Source organism: Neodiprion fabricii, chromosome 1 (assembly GCF_021155785.1).
Source record: "Neodiprion fabricii isolate iyNeoFabr1 chromosome 1, iyNeoFabr1.1, whole genome shotgun sequence".
NCBI lineage: Eukaryota > Metazoa > Arthropoda > Insecta > Hymenoptera > Diprionidae > Neodiprion > Neodiprion fabricii.
This window is the reverse complement of record NC_060239.1, coordinates 2,702,871-2,726,910: the sequence shown is the minus strand read 5'-3', so window position 1 is coordinate 2,726,910 and position 24,040 is coordinate 2,702,871. Positions and strand designations below refer to the sequence as shown.

The 24,040-nt window shown below is 44.7% G+C and overlaps 1 long non-coding RNA gene across 1 annotated transcript in view; it reads right to left on the bottom strand.

The window, feature by feature from the left end:
* Positions 1–24,040, bottom strand: part of LOC124176229 — a 44,941-nt gene that overhangs the window by 18,566 nt on the left and 2,335 nt on the right. Inside the window, exon 2 of the long non-coding RNA XR_006869334.1 lies at positions 21,002–21,040. This is a non-coding gene — a long non-coding RNA (uncharacterized LOC124176229). The remainder of the gene's footprint in view (positions 1–21,001; positions 21,041–24,040) is intronic.

Below are 24,040 nucleotides of genomic sequence, written 5' to 3'. Positions count from 1 at the left end.
GTATACGTACATCGTAATTACCGACCATGAAAAACATCGCAAGAAACTTCAAGGCAAGAGACGATAGGTACTAGGTTAGTTGTTATTTGCTTCGGTACTTCAGTGTGTAAGCGTTGCGTGAACAGGCCAAGAAACGAACATACAAAACGAGCAAATTACAACTTCTGGCTGATTAGTCACCAGAGTTGTCTGGTTGCACCCAAAGCTCAAAACTCTTCAGGCGCTTCTATTATAACCGAACTGCGGCCAGACGCTGGAAGGCTCAGCACGGTCTGAGTCGTCTGTTCGTAAATATTCCTCGAAGTTAAACCCATAAAGAATAGCCGCAGGCAGGACCGAAGGGTTAATTTTTTGTTCAAGACATGCATACATATATACATAGATATATAAAAGGAGAAAAAGAAGAAATGGTAGAAGACAGAACAGAATAAAGCTGCATGCTCGACTCCGCGTCAGAGTCCGAAAAAAACATGAACCAAAAAGATAAAACACCGCAGTCACGTATAAATTCGAAGAGATAAGCTGATATGCAACTTCCACAGAGACTGGAAATCGATAACTTCCACGGTTAGATTTCACTCGACGCCAAATAGTTCAGGCTATAACATCACGTATCCAGTGTTTAGTATGATGTTGCGCCACCTTATGGAGTGTCCAGTTTTACGCGGATAGCTATAATGACACCGTGCACGGCGGTGAGACAGACCGCGATAGAAGGACGCGAAGCGCAAGATGGAAAGGGTTGAGCCGACCTGCAGCTCCCGTCGGTTTTACGAGCGTTTAAACGAGACTTTACGGTCGCTCAGGGGTTGTGCTCGCTTTTCTACTCACTGGGAGTTGCTTGTGTAAAGGGCACGTGACTGCAAAACAGGACCACCGCGATTCTTCGTTGACCAACACATTCGAAACACTTTTCTCGTCCCTGTTGTACCGAACGACCAGAGTTGCCAACGAAATGCCGCGAGGTTCGTTCGTTCGAGTTGCTCACGTGCAAATGAACTTTTGCACTTAAAGCTTGCACCGTGTCTGAATCGCGGAGGGATCGATTCGGAGCAGGTATCGGTGATGGTGTACGAATGCAAGAGAGGTGGTGGGCGTCTTCTCTTATTTTCAAAAATAAAAAAACACTTGACGCGTATCGCGTACAAGCCAAGCGAGGTGAGGAGTAAGCCCGAAGAAGGCAATCGATGCGAGGAATTCCGGAAGGACGTTTTGGTATGCGACACGGAGGCTACAGGACCTGATGGGTAAGACGCGGGTGTCCGTGAGGTAAATGACATTTTTCAGGAGTTTGCCTGTCGAAAGAAAGAAAAAAAAGTGAGCGTAGAAGAGGAGTTGAAATAAAATAAAAACAAGGGAAAAAATGGGAAACATGGGACTAAAGGGTTGAAAGGAATACGACCGCTGGTAGGCCAGGTACGCGGACCGACCAGTGACAAAAATTGAAGGGTTAGACTATCCACGTGTAAAAAATCTGCGACCTTCGAGGATACTTCCCGCAACAAAACTCATTTCGAAAATTAGTACGAAGGTTGAGGAAACGCGCGACGATTCTCATTCGAAAATTGTCACGCTCGGCGTTTTTCTTTTCTTATTTCTCTCGGTTTCATAGCTACACTGAACCGCGGTAATATGGAGGAACCGTTTCGATTGATCGGAGACTTTTGATAAGCAATATCAACGCGGTGTATTTCGGATGCTATGAAATTGATTTAAACCGTTCGTCATACCGGAACTCCGTGCAGGTCACCGTGAGTCACGAGCTCCCGTAATATCTACGAGGAAACCAAAATAGGTATTTCGAACGTGGAAGTAACCTCGAATTGGGGCATTAGTCCAAAATTGATGATATACGATTTTCCACCAGTTTGTTGAACAACTTTTACCTGTATTACAATTCACAAGGACATTTCGGAAATATCATTGTAATATCGGTCAAAGTAATTTGTGAAAACTTGGAAAGATCGGGTACCAATGTATGCCACGTTTTTTTCCCACTTTTAGAATCTACTTTCTAAGAAGAATAAAAAAAAAATAAAACGAGCTTTATCGACTTTACGCAAACATCGATAAATCGCGAAGGCGATTAAACGCCGATTTCAACGATGAAATAAATTATTCTTCTTCGATTCCGCCGCCCTCGCATCGAGAGAATCAATACGCTTCCTCGAATTCGATACAAGCCCGTAACCGATAGGAAACGATGAGAGATTTTTCAATGCATGTATAACGTAACGAATTTCGGTCGATGTTGTAACGACGCCTCACAGCTCCGGAGGCCAACGTACTCGACGTCAAGAGTGCCGGCGATGGCGGTTGGCGTCGGGAACCGCCTAATTATACCGTCGGGATGCCGAGACGATGAGACGGGGAAGAGAGTAAGATCGAGATGCTGGCCGAAGCCGGAGGCGCGGCTCTTTGTTACTGTGCGGCCATTCCGAGCCGGGCTCGAGTTAAAAGTCGGAGTCCCGAGTCCCGACAGAAGGTGGCTTCGGCCACTTCCTTTCGTTCCACATAGTCTTTGTCGCAAAATTCTGATACAACTCGCCGTTTCCGTGCCAATTTTGCACGTCGCGCCGATGTCAGCGACGTAATTGGATATTTCTTCTTTTCTTTTCTTCTGCCCGCACGATCCGCGATTAGGAGGATCAAACAAACACGTGCTCTGTAAGGCTGCCGGCCATTTAGCATCACAACTGTGACGATATTTATTTGCAAAATGTATCCAGATATAATACGTCTGTTTTGTTTCCTACGTATTCACGAGCGCTTTTTTCCCCTCCCTGTTTCAATTCGACGAGAATGATAACGATCGCGATGCTGCAGCGACAGCGTTTGCCAGCATGGGTATAACGTGTAATCCGGCTTTGCACTAAAGAGCAGGAATTATCATGACCAAGAGGTATTAAGATGGGTAATTGACTGACCGCGGTATTCAAGTTTTGCAGTGCGCTAACCGGCGATTATTTCGTTATCGCTACCGAGGTGTATCGAACTTTTTGATGGGCAGCTCGTATACGTTCTCGGTAATCTAATTAATGACTTGATTCCTACCTGCAGCTGCCGCTCGTTTGTACCTTATTGCAGTGGCGGTATGATAATAACCTTAAATTAAGCATCCACGACTGCCCGTACGTCTAGATATATGCATATATAACTATATATATACGAGTATATATGTATATGTATGCAGCGAACATTTGTTGCGAGAAATTTTAAAAGCTTTTTTATCTTCGTATATTTCTCCTTATTATCGACGCAGCAGTAATGCATTCTTATCTTATTGATATACCTTTCACCTTTTCAATAATACATAATTCGATTCTATGAATCGTTATACATACAAAGCGTTTTAAATTCAACTACGGTTGGACAGATGTGTGGTATATACGTGTACGGAAACCGGGAGTAAAAAAAAAAAATCTATTTTTTCCCCCAAGTGCTACCGAGCGAGAATCATGAGGCATGCGGACAAATATTTTGATACGATGAATAAACGTAGGTGTGAAATGTTTATTTATAAACGTTCATCATCGCCCCCCGTCATTATACGAACGCTTAAAGAATTTCCTTAATGCCTTCGAAACGACCTGAGCACTTGAGACTGGCTGTGATATCTCAATGATTAGATGATTCTACAATATAAATATTAACATTTCTCGGCCATTTTTATGTCGAGTTGTTTCACGCTGCCGTTTATCCGATCCTCGTGGATCGGTGACGGGAAGGTTATACCTATACCTACTCCTCCTTCAAATTATCCAACCACGATCAAAGGACATTTTTTATTTTCAATTCAGAAATCAAGATTAAACTCTCTGTCGTGTGAGAATGAAAAGAAAAAATGATAATAATTTCCACGGAAAATAGCTACAAATTTTATACCGGAAATATTTCAAACCCTCCGGTTTTTTCTTTGCCAGAAATACACACGTGTATAGATACATGTAAAAACAGGTCTTACACGTGTAAGAACATCCTCTGAAACAAAATTGCTTGAAAATTGGTCAAACGGCGCGACGGGACCGGAGCTTCCTGCGTGAACGCATGAATTCCTAGCGTTCTTTTCGTTTATTTTACTTTTTTTTTTTCACAGAGGAGCTAGAAGCTCACGAGCATAAATATGCCCGTATTCAAGCTGGATAAATGGATAGGGTGAGGAAAAAAGTTTCGTATTAAATCCATTCACACCGTATTTCTACACCCTTCGTCTACTCGTCGTGGACGGATAAACTTCTCACCCACCTGCAGGGTTGGAAATATTCGAGGCTTGGGTGTATGTACGTACAGATGCGAATAGCATGACGCAAAGCCCCTAGGCAGGAGTTGAAAATTCAATTACCCTGAGTCGCATATCAAAGTCGACTCGAAAATGGCGATACCTGAAGATACGACATCGAAAATTTCCGTGTCTTGACATTGAGGTACAATTCCCGTGAATTAATTCCCTGTAATTAGACAGGCTACGATTAAATTGATCCGGAGATTCCTCTGGTAAGCAAAATGATTCCTCACCTTTTTCATCCCCAGTTCATCTTTCTTCGACATACAATTCGCGAAATGCTTAATTATTCGACGGTTGTAGAAAATATCAGAATTGAAGGGCAACGCGGTATTCGAAGAAGCGAGAGAAGTGGATGACCGCGAATCAAAGTGTGCTAATATAAGTAAGACAGACGCTTCTGTACGCGACTCCCGTTTGGAAGTATAAAAGGGTGCTTGTAAAACGGGGCGTCTGTTCCCAGGATTCTAATTCGCTCCTGACGTGCTTTCACGGTTTGCGGGGGCGAGGAAATTTAATTAGAAAAAAATATATATAGCCCGACGATTACCAACCAATTTGCTAAGTTTTCCCCGCACTATTAGGGTTACGTTATATACCTACCAAGGCAACGGAGGTTGGTTAAACAGAGAGACAGAAACGAGCGCCAACCACGCCATGGAAAAGAAGGAGGAGAACGAGAGCTGCTGGCTCAGATGCTGCTATTCCTGCGAGGTGGTTCGTTTCACCTTCGCACACACACACATTCCCACGCTGCGAGACTCCCCCTCTGAACCTGCAGGACCATTTTCAAACGGAGTTGGCCGCAGCCCGCAGGTATGCTTAAGTGCGGCAGTCGGGCTGGCAAATTTCAGCCTCGAGCCCCGCAGCTCGGCTAATTAGAGCTTGATTGGCCCTTCCTCTCTCGTTGCAGAGCTAGGGCCGTTTTCGCGAACGCGTTACGGTCCGCCACCGTTACCACCGCAGCTTCCGTTCGCGCTGCGCTAACCTCACCTCGATGTAAAGGAGTAGATATATAATTCTCAATCCTCCAAGTTCCACCGCGAATTTATTTTACACCGTTAATTCGTCGCATTTCATCTGACCTCTACGTCTCTCGGCAGGAAAATTTCTTCAACCGTTTCAACCACGCGAAATTATATGTAAGGCCGGTGGATTTTCTCCTCTCTCAAGTGCCGAAAATCCTGCGGCAAAGAACGATTGAATAAAACAGATACATGTACAGCCAATTTTCATGAGAGTCGACGTCGCTGAAACACTTTGCAAATTGCAAGTATACGTTACACGGTTAGAATTCTCCTGATTCTTGTTCACGAGTGTCTGTTGCACAGACGTATTTTGCACAAGTTGAACGTTGTTTTCCCCGACTGGAATATACAGGACATACTGTATGAGACGATTTGCGAAATTTCGTCGCAGGCCGTTGTCACGTAATCGGTTAAAGCACGTTGACGAGGAATTAGGGCAATTATCGTTGTGGATAAGCAGGGACAGAGTGCTCCTGTATTTCCATCTAAAGACGTCAAATTTGGTAAAATTGGGGGATGAACTCTCACCCCGGTGACGGAAGTATCCTCAGAGACGTCGGTGTTCACAGCTTGTTATTACTGCGGGGTCGATGACGCCGAGTTGTAATATTTTGAGTAACGGACCGAGCCGTCGTCCAGGATCCCCGAGATCCCAAGTTTAACTACATTCTGCTGACATCCGACATATATGCGGCGGACACGACACTTTCGACAAGCGCACACGAGACAGTTCATTACGTATAATCATTATTGTTGTCCCGATTACCATCGTCGTTGTTATTGCCGTTACCGTTGGTGGCAACATTCCGCATGCAACCACGGGTATAACGAAATACCGTAACGAGTTACTGGAATCCCTCAGGTAAGCTCCCCACAGAAGCTAGTATGTGTACCTTGAATCATCTTGCGTCTAAATCGGTAGACAAAAAAAAAATCCTCGTAAATATCGACGATGCAACTGTGGTATAATTTTTCAATTCAATACTAATGCCCTTCGAGCCGACTGATCGTTGAATTAGGTGGACGAGTTTGAAAGTGCAATTGAAAATTTTGTCCAATCTGTAATCTAGCGAGTGCAGGATTGCTCGAGATTAATAACTGATCCCAAGATCGGATGCATCGTGTTCGTTATTGAATAACGTAAATAACCGTACATCAAATAATGCTACTAGACCGATTCTCGAGTTATACAGACACGATGTTCTCGGGTCACGGTGGATTTGGTGCAGCGGTGCGGGGGCGAGAATTATGGATGAATAAAGCATGTGCTCAAAACAGTATATACGAACGTTTACCGTGCTTCGCGGCGAAGCAGGACAAGATTTACGAGGCTACTCTCGAACACACGTGATATAAACAGCTAGGTTAAATATGTCGAGACGTGTATGTATAGGTTTACAGGCAGTATAAACGGCGAGCGAAGCAAGCCCCTGTCTGCGGCTTCCGAGACGAGACGAATGTCTGGTCCGATGCATCCGGAAAGCTTTTGTCTACCCACTGACCCATCGCCGAGTTATCTTCGACCCAGGATATTTAGCGACGAACAAACGACCGCGATAGCGACGATTGCGCAAAGGTACGCACTCCTCGTAATCGGGTTCGCGAAACTTGACATGTTGTCAAGTGCTTCATGTATCAGGGATACGCGAGGGGCGGGTAAAGCTGTTTAACCGCGTCGTCTCAAACACTTTGCAAGATCCCTGCACGTGCAAGCACGTGATGATGTAAGTTTCGCAAGACGTCGAAAAGTGTTTTCAGGCAAATAGTACCCGAGCACGAATTTGATATCTTCATCGTGCGGAGAGACGTTTGGAAATTGTTTTTGTCCGGTGATCGTTGCGAATTAATTACGGGCAAGACACTTGAAATTACCCCTTCATGAACGATCAATTTAAATGAGGAATATAAAACTGAATTCAATGATCGTTGAAGACGAGTGAAAATCCCCTGGTGGTTTATGGTGAGACCGAATGTTGCGTAAGGCGTGCAGTGATATACTGCCCAAAATCATGTAAAGAGTATACCTGCGCATGGAAGAGTGAACGTATGGGAATACGGTATGGCGAAGGTGAATAAGGTATATTACGTACCTAGTAACATCGTGCAATAGGTACGAGGAATCGCGACAGCGGCGACGACGGCGGCCCCTTTATCGCGATTGCGTTAAAACTTTTCTCATCTCTCGCTAATCTTGAAAAATGGTCTCATCCGCGAAGGTATATGGAGAAGACGGAGGGCGTTGAGTGGGTATAGTCGGTAGATATATGTGCGCTAGTCACGGTCTGGCACGTGGAAAAAAGAAAAAAATTACAACAGAAAAGAAAAAAAAAATCAAACGACAGAGAGAAAAGAATATGATAAAAGGAAAGAAAAGAAAAACTCTCAGAGCCACGCGGCGCTGGGATAAATGGAAGGGGTAATTACCCTCCCGGGTGTTCCTCGGTGTTCCCTGGAGTTCTCTGGAAGAATCTCGACTCCTCCTTATCCCACACACGGAATGATTCTCCTCCCCATCACGCCCTCTCCGGACTCGTATATTATACGTTTCGTCGAAACGGAAAGTTGGCTCCAGAAATCAAGAAAACGTGAACAAATCATCGGGGTGACTAAAACTTGTTATCCCAGATCTGGAAAAGTTGGCGTAATTTTACCCGCAACTGGGATTTTTTTCTAATGAAAGTCTGCAGCGAGAGGCGAGAGGCGAGTACCGAGTGTAATCAGCCATTTGTAACTCGGAGCGTTCCCGACAAAGTGCATTTCGCCCGACGAAGGGGGTCTCCCATGCACCCCCGTGGCCGGGTCGGCGAGGCCAAGAGGTCCCCACATAGGCTGGGTCGTATGGACCGGAGTCTGGAGCGAGTATTGAACAGATGCGCGCGCATCCCCGTCTCGCCATCCGTCGGAAGGATCGCCATGGATGCATTAAGTTTCCATGGTGACACGCAGGGAGGCTGCATTCGGATGCAATTTCTCCCCAAGGTCATCTTCGGTTTTTCTTTCTCGTCCCCCTGACCTCAGCCGGCGAATTTCACCCTCTTCGAAAAAAATTCCCAACCCGATCGCGGGCGGGAGATAATCCCGGAGACAGCATTCACGATTGAAACACTTCACGCTCCCCCTTTTTTCCCATTGTCATTTTCCGACGATGTGTAGGCATGTATAAAAACAACGGAAACACCGACGTTTTTTCTTTTATACACAGCGAGATTTTATCGAGGGCAGTGGCGTGCCGGGTGACCAGCAGGTGGAACGGCTCACTTTTTCCCTCCCCGATTTTCACCTCCCTGCGGATGGTATAATATTTTTACCACCCGATACATAATACCGGAATTGAATACCTGTACGAATTGAATTATTAATTATTTGCTTCTTTTTTTTAATTATGTATATTCAAAGTCGGATAAATTATCGTTAAATTTTATCGTTCGATTGTGTAGAAAAGGTTTGATCCAAGTGTTTGAAAAAATCTTGTGAAGCGAACCGTGGACGATAATTTACGGCAAACATTTTACATATACGCGTGCGATTTATACATGAAACGTGTATGCGCGGATGAAAAATCTAACTTTTATCGCAATAGATGTTATAAACATAAGATCAAGTTGTATAGAGGATACGTGTTTCTGCAACACTTATTCGAGAGTCCTTCGATACATTGTTTGAAAAACGTTGGAGTATTTATCGCTGTTCTTGTGCGTTGCAGAATATATAAACAGAAGCACGAAGAGCATCGCGTGAAGACTGTTTTATTTTCTAATTCACCGATCCTTACGTGAAATCGGCTGACCTGATCCGTATAAGCAAAAGGCAATCTTCCGCAGCGCAGAATGCAACCCCGTATAATTTTCGTTATACCGAGTCGTTACGATCAACCTGAATGAACGAACGTATACAGGACGAAACGTAGGTTTATGAAGATACGGGGCGTTTGCCGCGGTGGCCATCCGGCGAAGCCGGTAACTCTTGGGGCTAAGGATATGCAAATTGAAAATGCGGAGGTTGTCCAGCGAGGCGAGTTGGATATTTGCATTTGCAGATTTCTTCCAGCAAGATCCCGCGAGTCTGCGATTCACTTGTTATTGGCTCGCGTGCGGAAGGGAAGTTTCGCAATATGCTCCGGTATTCCAGTCGAATTTCAGGGATTCAAACAACGGACGCAAAGTCACCGGAACAACAAATTGATATTCGTTGTTTACCCACCCGTCGAGGCCAGCCCCTCTGATTATTCCCGTTTAACCGGCACGAGGGAAGGGAGTTCGTTGTTTACAAGAAAATGATTCGAAAGAACGGGGGAGGAAAAAAAAATTGAAAGTAAAAAAACATATAACACTGAAACCCGAGTCACGTCTCAGCGCGCGAAAATGAGAGAACGTAAGAAATGATTGTATACGATATACGTGAATAAACTGGTAGGTGGTTTGTGTCAAAGTTATACTGAATTTCACCGCGATTCGACTTCCCTGCAACAGACTGCGGACGAGCTTGACTGCAGGACGACTGTTTCTGTAGGGCGTAGGGTAGAAAAAAAACAAAAAAAAAAAAAGACGAGGAAGAGGAGACAAGAAAAAATGTGAAACGGTCAAGAAATCCGGGGTCCTCATAACCTCGCCATATATAACCCCCAAAGATCGTGAACCCTTTTTTTATAACCCTTTTCCGAAGTCGTAGCTCCGTCGGTAATTGTGTTTACCTGTCGTCTGAGTCCTGTAAAAGGACACATCTCGTCATGCACCTTGGTATAATAAAACATGCGAAAAAAGGCTTAAGGTCTTGCCGAGTCCCCGGCGGTGTCATAAACCGATTGAAACGCTCGAAAGGTGAAAGAATCAACGTCCAAGGTACCGTCCAGGGCGTTAAAAAGGGTTTACAGAATCCGTGGAAAGGGGTAAGTAAAGAGTTGGAGACCGTTTTACCGTTATCGTCTCAGCAAATAAGAAATGTCCTCGAGGTAAACGAGAGGGAGAGAAAAGAAGATAGAGACTAAAGGGGAAAAAAAACCGCAGGAGAACCTGCAGCAGGTGAGAAGACCTCGGACTTAGTCGAGGTCAGTCGTCCTAGCTGAAAACGATCCTCCGCGAGTGTCTAGAAAATTCAAGGTTGCAGGATGTGTTTTTCTCGTTCAACGACACGATCTTCCAAGGCCGCAAAATTCTCAGCCAAGCTGCGCGTTCCACGTGTGTCCTCATCTCATGTCAGACAAGGTAAGGTTAACATTGCTTCCAACCCACGTACCGATCCTCTTCCGCTGTGCCGTGCTTTCGAACTATAGCCGCTCGTGCAGGTGGGTGGAATGAAACTCGATATGTATACACGCGAGACCGGGAGATGAAAACGATGTCATTGATACCCGCGTGCACACGCCGTCAACCACCGTCTCCTCTCCCGTCCACTTTCGAACCGTCCTCTTGGCTCCACCGGATAGTATATTGAAATTGTACCGAACGGGTGGTAAGTGCGAACTCACGTAGAACCCGCTGGTACTACATGTCCACCCACGATCTGATCACGTCCAGACGGCGTCCGTACCTTGGGGAGAGTAACTTATGCTCGAGTTATACGTGGGTGTCACCGTCCTGCAGGCTAAGAACCCGCGTCCCGGCGTGACTGTCACACTTTAGTGTTTGCGCTCGATCGTACTACTTGTATGCTTGCAAAACAGTAATGAGACCGGAGGATTGATTCGTTGATGGGTTTATCAAGTCATTCTTTTACCGATCATTGTACCTAATCACGTTGACCGGTCAACTTACGATCAGAGCTACGATTTGAAAATAGCACCGGTAGTATCGGAAGATAAATGTTCGAATGTTTCTCACTTTCGGTTGGTTCCGACCCAGCATCTGTAGGTGGATATAAACGCCGTTTTTGGGAGGGACGATTTTAACGCGAGCGGTAGACTGAGCGCTCGGTATTTGGTGAATTTGCGAACCATACAAAGTTGGAAAGAATTTTGTGCGAGGGAGTTCGTACGTGCAGGGGCGTATATAACAGAGTTCTACACGGACCTTATAGCCGTACGTAATACACACAGCCAGGTGAGGGGGTGGGAGGGGGTCCCTATTATCCGCGACAGACAAAAATTGCGAAAACTCCGAAGCATGGGGCGTATCAGACAAGATATTTCCACGGCAGAGAGATGAAATAAAATAACAGAAGGTACTACGGAGAATATACGGCATAGAGACAGAGAGGGAGAGACAGAGAGGGAGAAAGAGAGAACGATAGGGAGGGGAGTGGAAGAGGCTGGAACAACAAAAGTTCAATTTCGAGGAATGACGAGGAAAATCTTTGCCCCATATGGGTAGGAGGAGGGTAGAATGATCCGTGCCCACACCTCCGAACCAGCTTAGTTTTTCGCCGGTCGGTTATTCGCGCGTAGTTGGGTGAGATGGGCACACCTTTATGTATATTAGTTTTTCGCTCATACGATGCTGCACAGGATCTACATCCGAGATTCACGAGGTTGCATGAATAGGCGTAGAATATTCCACGCAACATACGGAACAAGAAGCCGCATCTGCACCAGCTTATATTCAGAGGTCAAACCGGGGTCGAAAGAGGTTTCAGATCCAGCCAGTGTCTGCTCTACCTACTCGATCCATGGTGCATGTACATACGCTCGCTGATGCATGCATACACTTGTACATGCCGGCTCTGGGAATGAGAGGGAAGAGGCGATCCCCAGAGTCTCGGTATGTGGCGGTAGAGGTTAGAGTACGGATGCAGAGAGCATGGTACTACCACTGACGGGACGGTGCAACGGCAAAAATACCCTGGAGACTAATTCGGCGTCCTGGCATCCGAGCCAAGATAGGAGAAGCTCAGACGTCTTTTCATCCCGACGCAAACTACACGACACGACTGTAATACAAGGTATAAGGTACATCGTAGGTAGAATACCAGCATAGGTGTGTATAGAACCCGGACATGTATACTTCCTTTTCCAACGTAAAGATGGATGGATGTTGCCGGGAAGTCGAGCGTTCGTGATTTTAGCGCTAGTTGGAATAAGAAGGGTTGTAGGGGGGCAGGTAGGGGGGAGGAGCGAGGTGGATGCCTCATCGCACGGTGAAACTTACCTCCTGATATATTCCCGGAAATCCCCTCAACGAACGCTATATGCGTTGGCTTGTCGGATATCCATGACTTGGGTGAAAATCGTCGACTTAAAATTTTTCCCCAAATTTTTTCTTCCTTTCTTTCTCCCTCCCTTCTTCCTCGATTTCAGCCTCTTAGTTCAAACGGAGAACAAAATTGTTAGCCTCGACACTTTCTGGCCCGGTATCAATAGCAATTTTTTCAACCACATTCATCCACCTATATATATATATACACGTTTGACCAGAAACGCCAAAATGAAACAGGGTTACGAAATATCGGAGATCGCGGCCGCAGATGCGATCAAAGTATTTCCCCCGTCCCACCGAATGGCTGTATCATGTATATGTTTGAGCGGCGAAAATTTTGTTGGAAAATCTTTTGGCTCGCCTAGCTGCTCGATGAAGTACCTATATCTGCGGAGTAATGTACACGAGTATACTCAACCAGCAGCTGGGGCAGAGCCAAGGAACATCAGTTATGCGCAACTCGTTTTCAGCCAAGAGGCTTTGGAGGTTCATGTTTCTTTTTCTTTGCATTTTTCATTTATTTTTAGTTCCTCGTGTTTTTTTTTGCTTCCCCTCACTCCTTCCCCTCCCCCTGTCTCTCTCTTAGCTACTCTCTAGATTTCTTTCCTACTTTTTTACCAGAAATAGACGAGTTTCGCAAACTTTTTCGCAACCAAGGTTTCCTACCAGGTATTCCAGCAGCTTCAACCCATGATCCTCAGCCTGAATTCGTAACGCTATGGGTGAACTTTTTAATTCAAAATGAATGACTCCTTTTCCGGCGGCATTCCGCGTTCCCTGCGGTATCATTTGCACGGTGTTTTTCAAAATTGATACAGTACGATTGTTATCGTGGGATCGACCCCGTCCATTGACTTTTGGATACGCGATGCAGTCGGGTAAAAGAAACGATTATCAACGGTGTGCTGACAGCCGATTAGTTTATCGTTCTTACCCGTTGTCCTATAGTCGTAAATATGATGCTGCAGAGTTGAAGTGAGTCTAATTTATGCGCATCGTCCTCTTACACACCGTCGTATCGTATCTTTCCGTTTGAACCGAGACAGGCCACGATACACAGGTTCCTACTACTCCTCCTCCTCCTCCTCCTCCTCCTCCGTCTTCTTCTTCTTCTCTTTATTATCGCGTGAGTCGTTCCGATATCTTCGAGTATACCCACATCTTTTATCGACGTTCTGTACTGCGGCTTGGCGTGTGACAAGAAAACTTATTCCTAAAAAAGGAGGAAGAGAAAAAAGAGAGAGGACAACCATACTTGAGAGGCTGCCAGCCACTTCTTCCCAACACTCGTTTAACCTAATCAGCAGAAATTTTTTTCAACAATATTCATCATCATCATAATCTCTGAGAAAATTGTCAACCTCTTCCGAACCCAACGGTTATCCGCAGCATACGAGTTTCGATTCCGTGTGTTTTGAGCAGAGTATAAATTTGAAGCTTGCCTCGTGGCGTCGCCGAGTGTGGAAGGACGTTGTTTTTGAGAGTACTCTTAGGTACCCAAGGTATAAATACATCTCCTTACTCTCTCTCTCTCCGCTTCTCCCCCACGTCCCCAGTTAAAATAAACGAGAAATACGTTTTTGGTGAGAGAGGAGAGTCGCCGGTGGATGGATGGCAGTGCCCGGGCATTGGTGTACACGCAAAGTCCGTGGCCATACTGGACGATGCGATGTTTGCCGACGGCAAGTGAGCGGCGAGAGTTGGCTGTACGGTTGATTCGATGAGAACAGAGCCATTCACGAGGCCGGTCTGTCGATGGCGCCATCTCTGGTACGTGGCCAAAGCTCTTGGATGTAAAGTCCATGCCACATGATGTTGGACGCGTTAAGTACGCCCACTCCACATCTCCGTCGTCGGACCCCGACACGGTCCTATCAACAATTATTATTACACCTCACGCAAGCTTTACGACGTCCTTGCTCCGCTTTTTGACCACGCATTTACTTAGTGCCGGCCAAGCCAATCGACCAACATTATACGCACCATCGTATTTTTGTTTTATTTCATTCTCTCGCCATTACCGCGTTAGCTTTTTATGCGAGAAATAGTTTCAAGGCAACATCGCGGTCTTCGCGGTTCACACTTGCTCACTTATGCAATCAAACTTCCGTCAACATTCAGCAACATTGGTTTTAAAACTCGGTTTCTTCGGTTTCGCTCAAGTCCTGATGACAGAATTAATTTTCTAGTGGCTTGTACGGTATGGATATAAATTTTGAACATCTCTCTGTCCGGTACAGGCAAAATTCAGTTTTTAAATATCACTAAGTCAAATAGTTTCATACAGTCGTCAACATTTTTCTTCACCAGGTATTACAGCCCAGATTCGACATCTCAAATTATTTAACAGAAAAGACGAATAGATACAGAACTCTAGAGAAAAACCAAAATGTCAGATGTTTCAACTTGTAAATACATCTGATACGACAGAAGTTCGTCTTTGGTAATCAAATTTATTCACCTATACTCAGACATGTCACACAAGCACGAGACGTTAACCTTCCTCTCAGTCTTCATTATTCATCGTCAATTCAATCAGCATCTCGATTCGCGTTGCAATTAATCCTGATCTTTGAACGTAGAATAAATTTATACTAACTGGTTAAAAAAGAAGAACCATACACGGTATCGCAGGTCGATTTATCTCAACGAAATACGACCGAGCACAAAAAAAAAAAAAAAACTAAAAATCGCAATACACGTACATGATAAGTTATTTACAAAATTCTCGTCCGACAAAAATCGACGTGACTCGTAAAATCAACGCGTCACTGGAGCGGAGTAAAATATTTTCACGGTCAGGGTATCGAGCCGCAGAAAGATTCCTTGGTCAGTTCGTACAGTCCAAGATAAAAAGGAACGTTGGGGTCCGTTTCGGCGGTCCGAACATTACGGAGTGTATCCACTTGCCCGAGTACATAGGATCTGTTGTGTACGAAACGAAGGAACGCCTATATATCCCACGATACGGATAAATGGCCAGGTAGTGGAGGAGTCGCCTAAAGCGGAGGCTAAAAGTCCGCTGCGGTCCCTCAGGTAGAACCTCGCCACCTGCATGGGCGAAGGTATCCGTGCCCTTTTGCCTCTGTGTCTGTGAACGAGAGAGCCCCGGCATCGTGTAACGTTTCCTTTGGGTCGATACGCCGAAACGACCCCCAATGGACAACCCCTACCTCTCGAGTCTCGGCTCGGCTCCGACGTTGGTGGGTGGAGGGGTTGGGCAAAGACGACTCGTCCTCTCCCTCACCCCCTGGACCACCCACGACTGCCCTCGATCCCGACCCCCGCCACCGCCCCCGCCCTCCGGCAACTCGGAGCGAGTAAATCGAGTTGAACCTTTACTCAGAGATGGCGCCACCGAATCCTCGCATCTTCAACCACGACCAATCAATAGAATTCCTCCGCTGCTTTTTATTTTTCATCTGCCGCACCGTATCTCCTCCATCTTTTACCTACCACGATTAGGCAACCTAAGCTTAGGTGCTTTTATTTATTATTTGTACAATCAAATTTTATGTGCCATAATATACACGTACATGGGAATTAAACGTAATGTAAGGGGATAGCTACTGAAAAAAAATAAAAATACTCTCACTATCGTTGACGATTTATTTCTGCTGTTGAATCACCGGGCGGTGCATCGAATTGCTCGTGGAATCCGGTACATCGATGCCTGTTTTTAATTGTTCCGAAAATTTAAAAGACTTTCGAAATTCTTCGTATACCGAAAAGAATATTTTTCTTCTTCATCTGATTTCTCGGCATATTTTCCTCACGTGTATTATATCCTCTTATTCATCTTCGGTAGTGTGAGCTTTCGAATTTTATGTGGGAAAGAAGACCTCGGATACACGTAGGGTTAACGACCCGGGAATGATCGCTCCTGTATCGGAGCTTCTTCGTATCGTTACGAAGTGTATATTTCCATTAGACCGGAAGAGCCTTGCTCTTACCTTTGGTGATTCGTGAAGTATGGGGGAGGGGAGAGAAGTGCATGCGCCAGCACGGTAGCTCCCAAGTACGGAGAATTTTTAAACGTGTGTAATAAAATATGCGTGACATCACGGTAGTGACAATCGTTCAACGATCTCTTTTTTATGATCTAAATCGAGATGTAAAGAACCGATTGCACTCTTCGCTATTTCTCGTCAACTGTAGTATCGAATTGATTAATTAATTATGTCGAGTAATTCTATCCCGTAACGCGTAATGCAGACACGCGTTTTCCATTACTCACAACGTGCAGCGTACAAGTAGCCACTCCGAGTAACTTGAGTGTACACATATAACGAGGAATATAAAGTTCGGTCTGTTTAATTCGAGTACCTCTTCACTGGCGCGCACTAAATCACATGAGATTAGGAATAAACCATAATTTCTTAAAACGCAACTTTCCTGTATCTACTTGAAAAATTCTTAAAATATCATCACCATAAAAGCTACGTGTGCACAAGTACCGATCTCGTTACTCTCGGGTGAAAGAAACAACGAGTAATTAGCGTGAGAAAAATTGCATGTTAAAATCAAAGATTAACCACAATCGTCACAATATTTACGATATTACGTGAGCATATTTTAATCGCGGAAAAAACAATGAGGAATTTTTTCTCCACTCAGACTACGGCTAATGATAAACTACTCTATACACTATCGATATAGTTTCAGCTGAGTGCTCGAAGGAGAAAAAAAAGAACAAAAAACTCGACATTATCCGTATAACCGGTACCGAGTTACCAATAACCGTATAAAATACGCGGAAGATAGTGATCGATACTTATCACAAGTCTCGGCTAAAGAGAAGAAATAGTAAATTGGGGTGGCGGAGCCAGGCATGCATAACGACGAGATAAAATAAGCCGATTACAGAAGAAACAAAGAGCGCCGACGAGCAGTCTTCCTGATTAGCATACCTACGCCTTAGGTAATACTTAAAATACACGTAAACGTCGGTAATGCGAATAACCGTCGATGTGCACAGGTATATGTATACCTTTACACACCAACGCACACTGTACAAGGTACATGTATTCGCGACGAAGCCACGACTCGAGGAAATTGCCAGAGCTTCGAGCTAGCCGAAGATGTTCAACCAGTTAATCGTGCCTCGCTATTATACCCGATTCGCCTGTTTCTCTTCCAGGCAAACGAACACTAGAACCTACGTATATATACGTAAAGAAAATAAATCGTTGGATGTACAGAGTCACGGAATTAAAGCGACCACGCTGAAGCAAGAAAAAGGAGAAGATCTGCGCGAAATTTGCTGAAAGACGCTGAGATACGCCCAATAAAAAACCGCAGGAAACTCGTCGACTAATTCCGCGTCGAGGAAAATTAACCAATATATATATATATATACGCGATACTGGTTACACGAGGGAAGGAAAGAAACCGTGACGTTTGAAAGGGTTCGTTCGAAGGTACGAGTGATTGGGGGATGATGTGCGCGTCTCTTCTCACCCCCGACAAAATCAGTGGCGCGCGACGATCCTTCGAAACAAGATTTTGTCTCGTTGTACGGATTTCGCGTAAGTTGCAAAGAGATACGATATTTTTCTTTGAATCCGTCTCTCTCCGGTGCACCGTACGTACACCAACCTCTGTTTCGGCCGTCCTATCTTTCGGAGAGTCTGTGCAGGATACGGGGAAACGGGGCGAAGTAAGGGATGAAGAAAAAACAAATGAGAACCCAGAATCGCGAGGGCCAATCGGAGCCCAGCTTTTCTCCGACGCGGTCGATCAATGCGGAGCTCTCTGTACCGACATGCACCGCATACGGAAGTTCCGACCCAACCCAACCCAACCCAACCATCGTGATCCACGAGTCGCACCCGACGGAAGAAGAACGCGCGCCTGTCTTTTACCGACTCCATCAAGTCTCACGCTTTTTAATTGAGCTTGGATCTTTTTAAAATTGTCCAAGTCTCATCCACACTGAGTAAAATTTCATTTGTTAGAGTAACTAGAAAAATTCAGTAAAACAGATATCGTTAAAAACACTGTTCGAACATTGTTGGAATTGCGAAAAACGAGGTACACCGCAACCATTTTCCGCTATTGTCGATCCTTTTTTGGTAATTGCAACGCAAAATCAGTGTGTGAGGTTTACTCTACATTTTTAGTTAAACAAGACTTTAACGTCAATTTATCATTGCACGAGCATTAAATTTTCGCAAGAGTTACAAGAAAATATAGTAACCGTGATCGTAATGAGAAAGAATAGTAACGGATACTAGACTTTCTGGTAACAGCTAGAAAACGAATTTTCATTCTCTACCTGGAACTGTATTTTTCGGTTGTGGTAAAAATTGAATATAGTTAAGGATCGAGCGGTAACCGAAACTAAAAATTTCTCTTAGTGTAGTTCCATCGTTGAAACATTTTTGTGCATCTATACCCAAGTTGTAACTAAACAATCGACGCAAATTTCGATCCAATGAGACGACTGAAAATCACGAGAAAAATCTAAAAATTTTCTACAATCCTGCGACCCAATTGCAGCTAACGATTGATCATGAATAAAATGATATTTCTTTAATTTCAATTCTTCGTGCATGGATAATGAACTGATATCGATACTTTCGGGCAAAAAGCCCAAGTCGGATCGCACGTAGGCGAGTCGAGAGGTTCGAGAGTAATGGATTTTCATTAAGGTTAAATTAATCCTACAGGCAGGTAACCATCAAGGTCGAATTTCGGGCGGAGAGTGGCACGTTTTATAAAGGGCGGGTTATATAGATGCCGAGAGGGCCTGAGGGGTTGGGAATTACCGGTAGGTATAAGATGTCTCTGGAGTTTCATTCTTCATTTTGTGAACTCCATCGAGAAGAGTGGCTCCTTCCATTCGGGCTTCCGAAGGGTTCTTCGCTTCCCTTTGATTGTCCCTTAGGTCGGGTGGGCCGAACCCCAAGACACGAACCGTGAGAGTCGGGGTTGGGTTTCAGCCGAGCTTTCGGTATGCCTTTACGGATACAGAGAACGATTCGTCGTCCGCACGTCGCGTCGAGCCGATCACGATAATCGGATTAATTAATCCGAAAGTAGAATATCGCCCGTAAGTCGCGTCTCCTCCTCGTCGGGCTCATCTCCATTTTCCTTTCCTCTGTACTCTTCCTTAATTCGCCCCTTCGTCTTCTTACCTTCGAGTACGGTATAAAAGCGTCCACGAACCAGAGTGCGAAGAAGCGATGTTCAAAATTTACTCCCGCCGCGTTCCCGTTTCAGCCTCGAAAGAGAGCGAGAGAATAGCGAGCGTTAAAAGCAAATTAAATTAAGATACGGATCTGTGTCGGTCGTCTCTTCCAGACGTTTTAGAGCAGAGCCAGTGTTTCTCCGCTCATCCCCCGTATCTTTCCTCACCCCTCCCCCCCCCCCCCCCCCCCCTTACTATTCATCCTCTCTTCCGTCCAATTACTCCGCGCGTACACTCGAACCTCTCTCTTTCGTTGTTTCGACCCTGTACCAAAGTCCCCGACGATTTTGGCCTTAGCCACCTTAGATGCGAAGGGTATAAATCCACCTGCCGGAAACCCTCAGCACGAACCACCCCAAAACTATGGGAAATATCATGGCGTGCCGCGGTTAAGGCGTCGAAAAATCAAGACTGAGACGAACTCTTTCCTCCTCAATTGGTAGCACCAATTTACCACAACTTCCAATCGTCGAAGGGGAGAAGTCAGTTCCACTTAATTACAATCGCGTAGTATAAAGTTTTCGTTCCGCGGTATTTTGAATCTCTTAAAAACGAAGTGAATCGTAAGGAAAAACATTTTCCTCCGGCACGATTATAGTCACAACGAATAGATGTTGTATGGATTTTCGCCGTCAATATGTTATACGGTGACGTCCGGTGTACGGGTTCATCTCGGAGTCCCGTAAAAATTTTGCAGCTTCGGAAACTTGTTAGCAGTTTGAAAGAAGGGGATACGGTACGTACACACCGATGTATCGATGTACACACGGAAAGTTAAAAGCTTCGGAAGTTTTACGCGTATCGGATGAAACTCGACTGCAGTATAGGTACATACATATATACCCACCCGTACAGTTTGCAGTTTGAAGTTTTCACTCAATTTCTTTAGCAGCCCTAGCCCCCCTTCCCCAGCTTCTTTGTCCTACTTTCATAAACTTTGATGTCCATTTGTCATACGTGTGTGTCTGCTTGTCAGTTTCCGTCGTGCGATTGGTGAGAAATGAAGGTAGGCAGGAAGATGATTCGCAGGAGAATTTTGTCGCGGCCTTAAGTTACCGTGGGAATTGGTAAAGCTTCATTCGCAATACATTGACTGCATGTAATATTTTTGATTGGTACAATTAGACCGCGGCCTAGACTTCTGGCGTTTAATAAGACTAGAGATAGACGGTTTTAATTACATCGACGCCAAGAGCGTACCAATTAACGCTCAAATTTTCACACACTACTAATTTCGGCCCAATATAGAAGGTACCATCGGCTCCTCCGGAGCGCAGAAAATCTCGAGACAAATACGAATGGTAGACAAAAGTGAGGCGAAACAGTGGAGGAATTGAAGTAATTGAAGTAGCTGTAAGGAATTATCACTCACCCAAGGAGCGACGGGCCGCCGTTGCGCCTTCTTCCGCATCTGTAAAACAAGAAGATAAATTAAAACAGGTAAAACAATCCGCGGTGTGTGGTACATAAGAAAAGTATAACGATAAATGAACAGCAAAGAAACGAGGTACATCAAAGGGGCCAAGATTCGATAAAGAGACTATGAAAAAGGCTGAAGGAGAAGCTTCGCTCGGTTGTTCTCAGCACAGCCGATAAGGCTTATCGGCTCTTGGCCGCCTCGAGCAATGAAACTGCCGTGCTGAATAAAAGGAGACCGTGACTGCAGAGGGATAAATTATGATTTTATGAAATACGGAACGAATTCATGGTGCGCGTGACGGATTCGAAGCATGAGCGACGCTGCACGGTCATTTTCTCTCTCTCTCTCTCTCTCTTTCTCTCTTAACGGAGATTGGATGATTGGCGGAACTTTTAATCGCAAAATCTACTCGCTTCACACGCATACGCAAGAACGTGAACAACAGTTAAACACTGCATAACGGGTGGACAAAATTGTACCCCTTGTTCGGCTCTGATACGAGCCGCCAACTGTAAGCCATTCCAGCTCCTCGTTGAGGCCCATTAATTTTCTCATTACCTGGAGAGATAATCGCTCGATGCAAAAGTAACACTCAAGACTTCCCTCGCCTTTTCTCGACGATTTTACCAGTGAAAATCCAACGAAAACCGGATTGCACTGATCAGGAGAACGTCGACAAATGGAAAAGGATCGTACAGTTCCCCGAAGCGTTACACGTTACGTATTTAGAATCGTGAATCATGGTCATAGTGATAAAAACATTTTCAAACGATTAGTTATTCCTCAAGTTTCTTGTTTAGAATGTAACTAATGTAAATCACGCGTTAAGTGACCGACCAATTCAGATTCGTTTAATTAGAAAACGATCTGATTAAGTCAACCCAGAAAAAGTCGTCCTCGTTTCCAGCTGTGGAAGGTGAAGAAACTTGACGGGATAACCGGGTGACCTAACCGCGCTGGCGAAATATCAGCAGGTTGATGCAACGCATTGGTTACAGAAAAATTTCGCTGCGATACATGCGGAGATAGTTCCGATGGGTACAATATGTGGCATCGGCACCGAGTGAAGAGGTATTACGGGTACAGAGGTATACGAATGCCGGATATATACGAGCAAGGCAAGCAGGATTTTATGCGGTTCTTTGCCTAGGGCAGTGGATACACACGATACCTCATAGGTACATATCGGTATGTGTATGTATGTACGCAACGGTGAGCATACAGATCCATGTGCGTATATTGGTGGCGGAAGAGCGCCCGAACGTATTTACCGGAACGATTTGATTTTCGCGATTTGCAATCTAACCCGACTATTTCCATCCCTCGAATTTAGCCGAGGGTCGAGCTCGGAATTTTGGATCAACGGAAGGATGGACGGATGCGTGTAGGTTGTAGATCAGCGGCGAGAGGCCTCGAACGACTTTTTCACCGGATTAGGGATATTCCGTGATTTTCATCTATTCGATTTTCATCCAAGGCAAATGACTTCGGACTGGCTCGACGAATACTCGGGGTTGATGGTGTAAGTATAGGTCGTCTTCACTCGCGATCCCGTTTCCCGTTAGAAACTCAAGAGGGAATCTCTGGAAAACGGTTCACGACACTTTACCGAACGGTATCAGTTACGGCTAGTTTTTTCAACACTCTATGCTTCCGAGCATCCTGACGATTTATCCACAAAGCAACGGTAACACGGTACGAAAAACTTTACGGCGGATTTAAATCCGTCGCATTTTCAAAAACTGAAAATAATTTGCGCAGTGAAAAGTACTCGGTATCCTTTAGTTACTGATATGAAATATACTGATGAGGGAAGAAAAATTCACGATATCGTATTGCTGCTAAGAGTTTTAGGAAAATCAAAACTGACATTGCGTTTCCCGAGCTGCGACGCGGCGTAAAAATACCAGCGTATAACCGAGGAAAATACACACGGTTTATACAAGCGGTCTGCAGCTCGACGCCCTGTTTTCCTTATTTTCCAGGCGCCGCCCAGTTCCAATCGGCTCTACCTGCTGCACCAGCCTTAAAAATCTGGTCGTCGATACTACACTGAGAGAAATTTTTAGTTCCGGTTACCGCTCGGTCCTAAACTATTTTCATTTTTTATTTTTCATTTTTAGTTACTGCAACAAATTAAATTTTTCTCAGTGTACATGCGTACAAATAGACGAATCACGTTACCCCGAAAGTGTGAATAAGTAAAAATTTTCACATATTTCGCACGAATACTAGTAAGAAAAATATTTGTAAGTATAAGAAAATTCCTGAGTTGAAATTGTGCAGTGTACAGGATCGAAGAGGCGGAGAGAAAGTCTCGGATGGCGTGTCGCGCTTCTATTTCGCAACTTATTGCACAAATATAATGCCTCCCTGTATCTTTATTCCAATGTGTGATAATTTCGCAATTTGTAGACACACTAATTGCAGCCCGTTGAATTGCCTAAGTGTACACAAATTCACGTCGATGGACAAAAATTAATAGAGATTTTTCTCTGTAAGCATGATTTTACGTTCAATAACTTGTCATCGTGCATTCTCTGCACAATATATGTACACCTTTATACTTCTTCGATTACCGTCAAGGTCCGGTTATCAACGTATCGATTTATTCCAAATATATCGTGGCATATATTCAAATAATACCAAGATTTATGTCCAGGTTACGTGGCTCTGCGATGTCTAGAACCTTGATAGGATCGGTTAAGCGCACATATGTAGGTAAATAAAGATAATATTACACACGCACGGTTTCAACTTCTTCCCGCGGCTTTCTGCAGACAGCAAAAATATGCAGTTTCGATTTACGATCTGTCGTCGGTAAACATCACGATATACGTGGTGAATGCATAAATGTGTAAATGACGAGGTAGATCAAAGATCCCGCAAAGATCGGTTACTCCAAAATAGCGAAAGGCCAACATCGCCTGTTGAGGTTTATTACGCTGAGCGATATTAAACACATTCGTAGAAAATAATCCGTTGTGCGCA